Below are 6,500 nucleotides of genomic sequence, written 5' to 3'. Positions count from 1 at the left end.
GAAATAGCATGGAAATATTTGGCACTCAAGTACACAGAATACCCAGTAAATTGGTACAATCAAATATGCTTTGGCTCTGTAGATGCTTTCGTTAACAGATTCAAACTTCCAACAGGAGTGAGCCAAGTACAAATGAACCTTTCTGTGCGTCACACAGTGAACTAGACTACGTGACACACAGGTTTATGCCGTATTTTGTATTTGTACAAGAATTTAAAAAGAAATACACTGACATTGTAAAAAGCAACTGACAATGTTAAAAGAGTAGAATGAAGACTAGGTCAACATCACCAGAATGTGTTTAAAAACCTTTTTGTCACAGGAAAATTGATCCAGAATATTTAAAAACCTGTGGATCTCAGTCAGTATCTTTAAATAATCATCTCCCAGTCCTCATTAAGGTAGATTAGATTGGATTTTTCTACATAGATGAATAAAGACACTAGCACAATGACTTGAAGGGTAGTACTTGGTAACTGTCCATCTTGAATTTGGATTGTATGTATTCACATGTGACTTGTCTCGGGACTTCAGTGTCAAGTCTTGAGATGTATTTGTTACATTTACACTTACTTTTACGGCATTTAGCAGACACTCTTATCCAGTGCAACTTACAAAAGTTCTTTGTCATTTACTCATAGAATACACCCTAGCCATTACAGTAGGTTAGAGTCCAATATACCAATGATCTAGAATACTGTAGAAATAGAGGGATCACTGATGTTGCCTAGTAGTACAAAATGCACAAGGTCTATCTTAAACAATGATAAGTGCAATAAACAATAAGTACTAAAGTTTGTTAGACAACATCAGTATAATAAATAGTACCCTACAATAAGTGCTAATTTAGTTAGTCAATATAGGAGCAGGGTCATTTCACATTTAAATATTCCATGAATAGATGGGTCTTTACTCAGTGTTTGAAGACTGCAAGGAACTCTGCTGTCAGGATAGCAAGTGGAAGTTCATTTCACCATCTGTGAGCCAGGACAGAAAAGAGTCTCAATGCTCATCTTCCATGAGACTTGGATCATCTAATTTCAAGCCGAGCCATACTTGAGGTTCGAAGCACTCGAGGTACGAATCGGGCTTTGACCATTGACTCAATGTATCAAAGGCCTGGCCCATTTTTGGCTTTGTAGGGGAGCATCAAGATTTTAAATTTAATGTGTGCAGCTACTGGAAGCAAACGAAGGGAGCGCAGCAGCGGGGTAACACGTGTGAACTTTGGAAGAATGAAAACGAGTCATGCTCCTGCTACTACTGCTGTTACTTTCAAGTACATCATCTTGTTAGTGACTTTTGGTGGGTGGGCACTGGAGTGAACAGTGTAATAGCTAAAGTGTTATAGTTATAGTTAAAGAGAAAAGATGGTGCTGTCCCTGGAATGCTCGTACAAGACATGGAAGAGAAGCATAGGCAAACACCACTGCAATTTGCATGTGAGAAATAGTCTTCCAGAATTTTCACTGAGCTAAGATGACTGTCCAATAGTTGAAGAGTTTTTACATGCCCTTGACATCACGGAAGTAAGAAGGATGTGCTTTCTCCACTACATGAAACAAGACACTGCTATGTGGCAGATAGATTGTTCAGGAAAGGGTCTGGGAGTGCAAGCTCTCCCCACTGGAGAATTGGTGCTGTATACCAAGTTCAAGTGTCACCTGGGAGAACAGGTGTGACAAAAGGTTCATGCCTTGGTCAGATAATAAAACTTTGGGCAATCCAAAGGTAGTGCAGAATTTATTAACAGCTTTGCTTACTGTTTTTGATTTTAGGGATCAAAGGGGAATAGCATCAGGGTACGTGGTGGCAGCACACATTATAGTCAATAGGTAGCAATGACCAGAACAGGTCTTTGGCAAAGGGCCCTTATAAATCAACTAACCCCTTTTTAAAGGGCTCACCAACTGCTGGAATGGGGCACAGAGGAACAGATGGAATGACCTGATGTGGTTTTCAGGCCATGTAAGGCATGAACGGCAGTGTCCACCATCACTCCTAATCGAAGACCAAAAGAAATGTTGTAGAATTTGTTGTTGTGTTCTTTTTCTGATACCTTGGTGTCCAGACAGGGGATGGACATGGGCTAGTGATAATATGTGTATTTGGTATGATGCTGGAACAACTACCTGGGCTACAGAGTTCCATTCCTCATCAGAGTCAGACTGACTCCATGTCCTGAATACAACACCACCTCAAATGAAATACATATTCTGATAACCTGTTTGTTTTGTCACGATTCTTATTTTCTAGTACACATCCATAGGTCAAATATATTTATCAGTTACCAAAATTTTATTCTGTGTATTGGAATACTTTTAAAATATACATCAGTAAGGTAATATACATGAACCCATGTTTTCTGATTGTTTTTGGATAACAGAAAAATGGTTTGTCATGTTCATCCTTTACTCAGTCTATCTGTTACAGAACCAAAATTTTTAGACAATTCCAATAGCCATTATCGTGAAAAAACCTCGTCAGCCAGGATGATTTTGCATGTAGCTGTTTAATACAATCGTATAGTGTAGTTGTTTGTTTGATTATAAAGGATGATCTCATAATAATCTTATCTACATATTCTTATACATTTACATAGTAGCAATCACTCATATACTCAAATTCCATATGATACATAGAAAAAGTCCACCTCATCTATTTTAGTTTTTACCTGATCAATAATCCAAAAATATATATAAATAACAGCACCCTCTAGCGATGAACCTCAATTATTTCAAGCTAAATATAAAGTATAGCTAGGATAAGTTAGCGCTATCTTGCAGCTAGAACAAAATATTCTCAAATTAATTTATGCGTCATGGCACGCGGCTGAGTTAAAAATGAAACACAAATAAGTCAAATTAAATTGACCCACCTGCAACAAGTTCAGCAACCACATTTAATTTCACTGAATGGTCAACTAGCCAGCCTATGCAAAATAGGTTATTGTTAGAAATTCTGCATGTGTGATTCACTTAGCTTCACATCTCAGATTGCTTATAATGATATACTAATGTATCCACGTTAGTAATAATTGGTGAAATCCACCACAAAGGGTAAGGGCTGAAATGACCTTACCTTTGATGTTAAGGTCTCTCAAGATTGCCTAAGGTAGCGAAGCATGTGGAAGGTCACAAAGAGCAGATGGCTTGCATTCCCTCAGCCTTCAATGACATGCCGGCATGTTGTTGCATCATTTTTATACACTGACCCATTCTCACTAATCAAATTTATTGTCTTGCAAACATGTTTTGAATTGTTTCTAGTGGTAGATCAATGACAAGGAATAATACCTGTCAAGTATGTACCTTGCAATGTTGCAAAGTCATCAGTCATCAAAAGAACTCTAAATTAATAAAATGAAAATTGTAACAAGTCAAGAATGCCAATTGAGCAGAAGGTGTCCAAATGTGGACATGAGACAAAAATCCAAAGATAAAACAAATGCAATGGACTCATTGGTCTAGGCGTATGATTCTTGCTTAGGGTGTGACAGATTCTGGGTTCAAATCGGGAACGAGCTCTTTATACTTACTTTCGATCCACAGGTATCTTGCACCATATGTTAGTGTCGCTTCATGAAAGAGTAAAACAACTGAAAGAAACACCTCAATTCTGTTTCTTAACAATGCCCAGTCAAAAAAGGACTATACTGAGCTAGATGATGGCTTGTTGGTCTAGGGGTATGATTCTTGCTTTGGGTGTGTGAGGTCCTGGGTTCAATTCCCAGACAAGCCCAGTTTGACTTCAACCAGTTCCTGTAGGTGAGGGCATGCTAGGTCTTTTTAAAAGTTTTTGCTAAGGGATATCCAAAGTTAGAAAGAGCAAGAGTGCCCACTTCCTGTCCTGGTGATCTAGTCTTCCACAGAGTATACAGCTGGCTCTAAGATTCTTGAAAAATTGCATTTCATTTAGCACTTGCTTAACATTCCGTTTGGAACTAAACTCTCCAGGTCCAGAATTGGCTTGTTACGTTTTAAGGAATTTACTATGGTAATGCTTACCTTAACATGAGGTCTATCTATACAGAGAAGTGGACAGGGTCACCCTATGACCAACTTTAAAGATAGGGCTTTCAAACTCAGTGCCATCCATCTGTCCAATATGCCTAGATTAAAGCTTTTGAGTTTGGTATGGCTAGGTCAAATCATTGTTGCACATACATTGTTGGTTTTCTTAAAAGTTAATTTTGCCAAGTCATTGCCAATGTCTTTTTCACAGGCTACGAAACTCAGTGGGCTCTCTTTGTTCAAAACCTAGTTTATCAGCTGCGCATTGGATAAGAGCATCTGCCAAATGCCATAAATATAAATGTAAATGCAACAAGTACATCTCAAGACTTGACAATCAAGTCCCGAGACAAGTCATAAGTGAATATGTATAATCTAAAGTCAAGATGGACAGTTACCAAGTACTACCCTTCAAGTCATAGTCAAGTCACTACATTTAATGTCATTGCAATATTTGACACCAGCAAAGCATTTGATGTAGTTTAAGAAATTGACAAAATCTTTCCATGCTCTTCAGTCTTGGCCTTGATGGTATGCATGTTTTGTCATGTCTGCTTAGAGATAACGTCGACACTGGGCACCAAAATCTCTCCCAGGTGCTTTATCAAACTATTGATACACAATGTGCTAGTGACTTGATTCATCTATGTAGAACAATCAAGAGCAACTGTGGATGTAGGATGTTTTCATTACTAAAAAGGGTGCCAAGTCCCCGTTTTTTCTGCATTGCGCTAAGAATAGGAATACTCCATGTCAGGGAATCAAGCCAAGGATTACCACCTGAAAAGCAGAGATACTATACACTATACTAACAAGGACAGGTGCATGTGGGTTAAAAGAAACTGACTGAGATGTACTCATCCCACAGGTTTTGAAGTATTTTTGGATCAGTGTGCCTACAACAGAAAGGTTTTTAAACACATTCTGGTGATGTTGACCAAGTCGTCATTCTTCTCTTTTAAATGTCGGTGTGCTGGCTTATGATTTGTATTTCTTTTCGAATTCTTGTAAAAATGCAAAATATTCAAAGCATTTTGGCTATCCCTGTGTGATAAACACGAGATTGGTCTACACTATGAGTTATGTCATATGCAGCATTTTTATCAAATTTGGCTTTGACTCTGCAATATGTCTGATTATTCTATTGCAAATTAATGTACTGAGCTGCACTCTTTTGTCAACATTCGACTTAGGTCAAGCGATATCCTGCACGACTTTATTTCCAATGTGCAAGTTTGTTGACTTACATTTCTACTCACCTGTACTAACAGCATTCCAGTGAAAGCTTTACATGAGACCTACATCAGCTAGGTGCGATTTTTTAAAAACAAAAGCAGTGTTCATGCAAAATTGGTGAGCCACCTTGAGCCATCCCATATTTTCACATGGAAGACCTTCAAGGCCACATTAGTGTAGTAGGTAGTGCATCAGTCTAATACTCTGACAAGCTTCTGAGCACCTGTTTATCTGGAATTTACATTTGCTTGCTATAATCGTGAGCAGACCATTCTGGAGAGTCCTGTCTTTGAATTTGCATATCAGGCCATTTGCAACCCTGAATCAATGACACATGGGGACTCATAATTGAGCTTGAAGAAGTCCAAGGACATATCCCACAAGTGCCCAAAGTATGCAACAGCTGCAATGGCCAAGAGGTTAAGGCGTTGGACTTGAAATCCAATGGGGGATCCCCGCGCAGCTTTGACTCCTGTTTGCAGCGTAAGGAGATGATGTGTTTCTCTTCTGATTCCTTTACTGGAAGAATGAGTGCACAGTGTCCTCTAGGTCTCCTTTCGCATATGTTTGCCATGCCATTTGCAACTTTGTGCCAGGGAAACTATAGGAGTCCTAGGAATTGATGCAGAAATAGCTGCTTTGTCCATAAGTTGTGATGGCCCAGGAATTAAGGTGTTGGTGTGGAACTCCAATGTAGTCTCTTGCAGAATAGAGAATTTAGTTGCTTATTTGAAGTGATTTCTGCAGAGATCATGCCACCAGTGGGGAGAGATTGCATTCCCAGATCCTTTACTGAATGATCTATCTGCCACATAGCAGTGTCTTGTTTTTATGAAACTGACAAAATCTTTCCATGCTTTTCATTCTTGGCCTTGATGGTATGCATGTTTTGTCATGTCTGCTTAGAGATAACGTCGCCACTGGGCCACCAAATTCTCTCCTAGGTGCTTAATCAAAAGATTGATCTACAATGTGTTAGTGTCTTTATTCATCTATTTAGAAAAATCTAATTTAATCTACCTTAATGACGACTGGCAGATGTTTATTTAAAGATACTGATTGAGATTTACTCATCCACAGGTTTTGAAATATTCCGGATCGGTTTGCCTGCAACAAAAACATTTTTAAACAAATTCTGGTGATGGTGACACAGTCTTCATTCTTCTCTTTTAACATTGTAGGTGTGCTTTTAAAAATGTCGGTGTATTTCTTTTCAAATTCTTGTACAAATGCAAAATACGGCATATACCT

The 6,500-nt window shown here is 38.6% G+C and overlaps 1 non-coding gene across 1 annotated transcript; it reads left to right on the top strand.

Annotated features, from left to right (window-relative positions):
* Nucleotides 1-5,651: 5,651 nt before the first annotated feature.
* trnas-uga (transfer RNA serine (anticodon UGA)) lies at nucleotides 5,652-5,733 on the top strand. Its single transcript has one exon. It is a non-coding gene; the product is annotated as a tRNA-Ser (tRNA).
* The last annotated feature ends 767 nt before the right edge of the window (nucleotides 5,734-6,500 follow it).

The sequence above is a fragment of the Electrophorus electricus genome, chromosome 15, assembly GCF_041902795.1.
Source record: "Electrophorus electricus isolate QZ-2024a chromosome 15, ASM4190279v1, whole genome shotgun sequence".
NCBI classification, from domain to species: domain Eukaryota; kingdom Metazoa; phylum Chordata; class Actinopteri; order Gymnotiformes; family Gymnotidae; genus Electrophorus; species Electrophorus electricus.
Note: the sequence above shows the minus strand (reverse complement) of the source record. Positions and strands in the feature narration are given on the sequence as shown.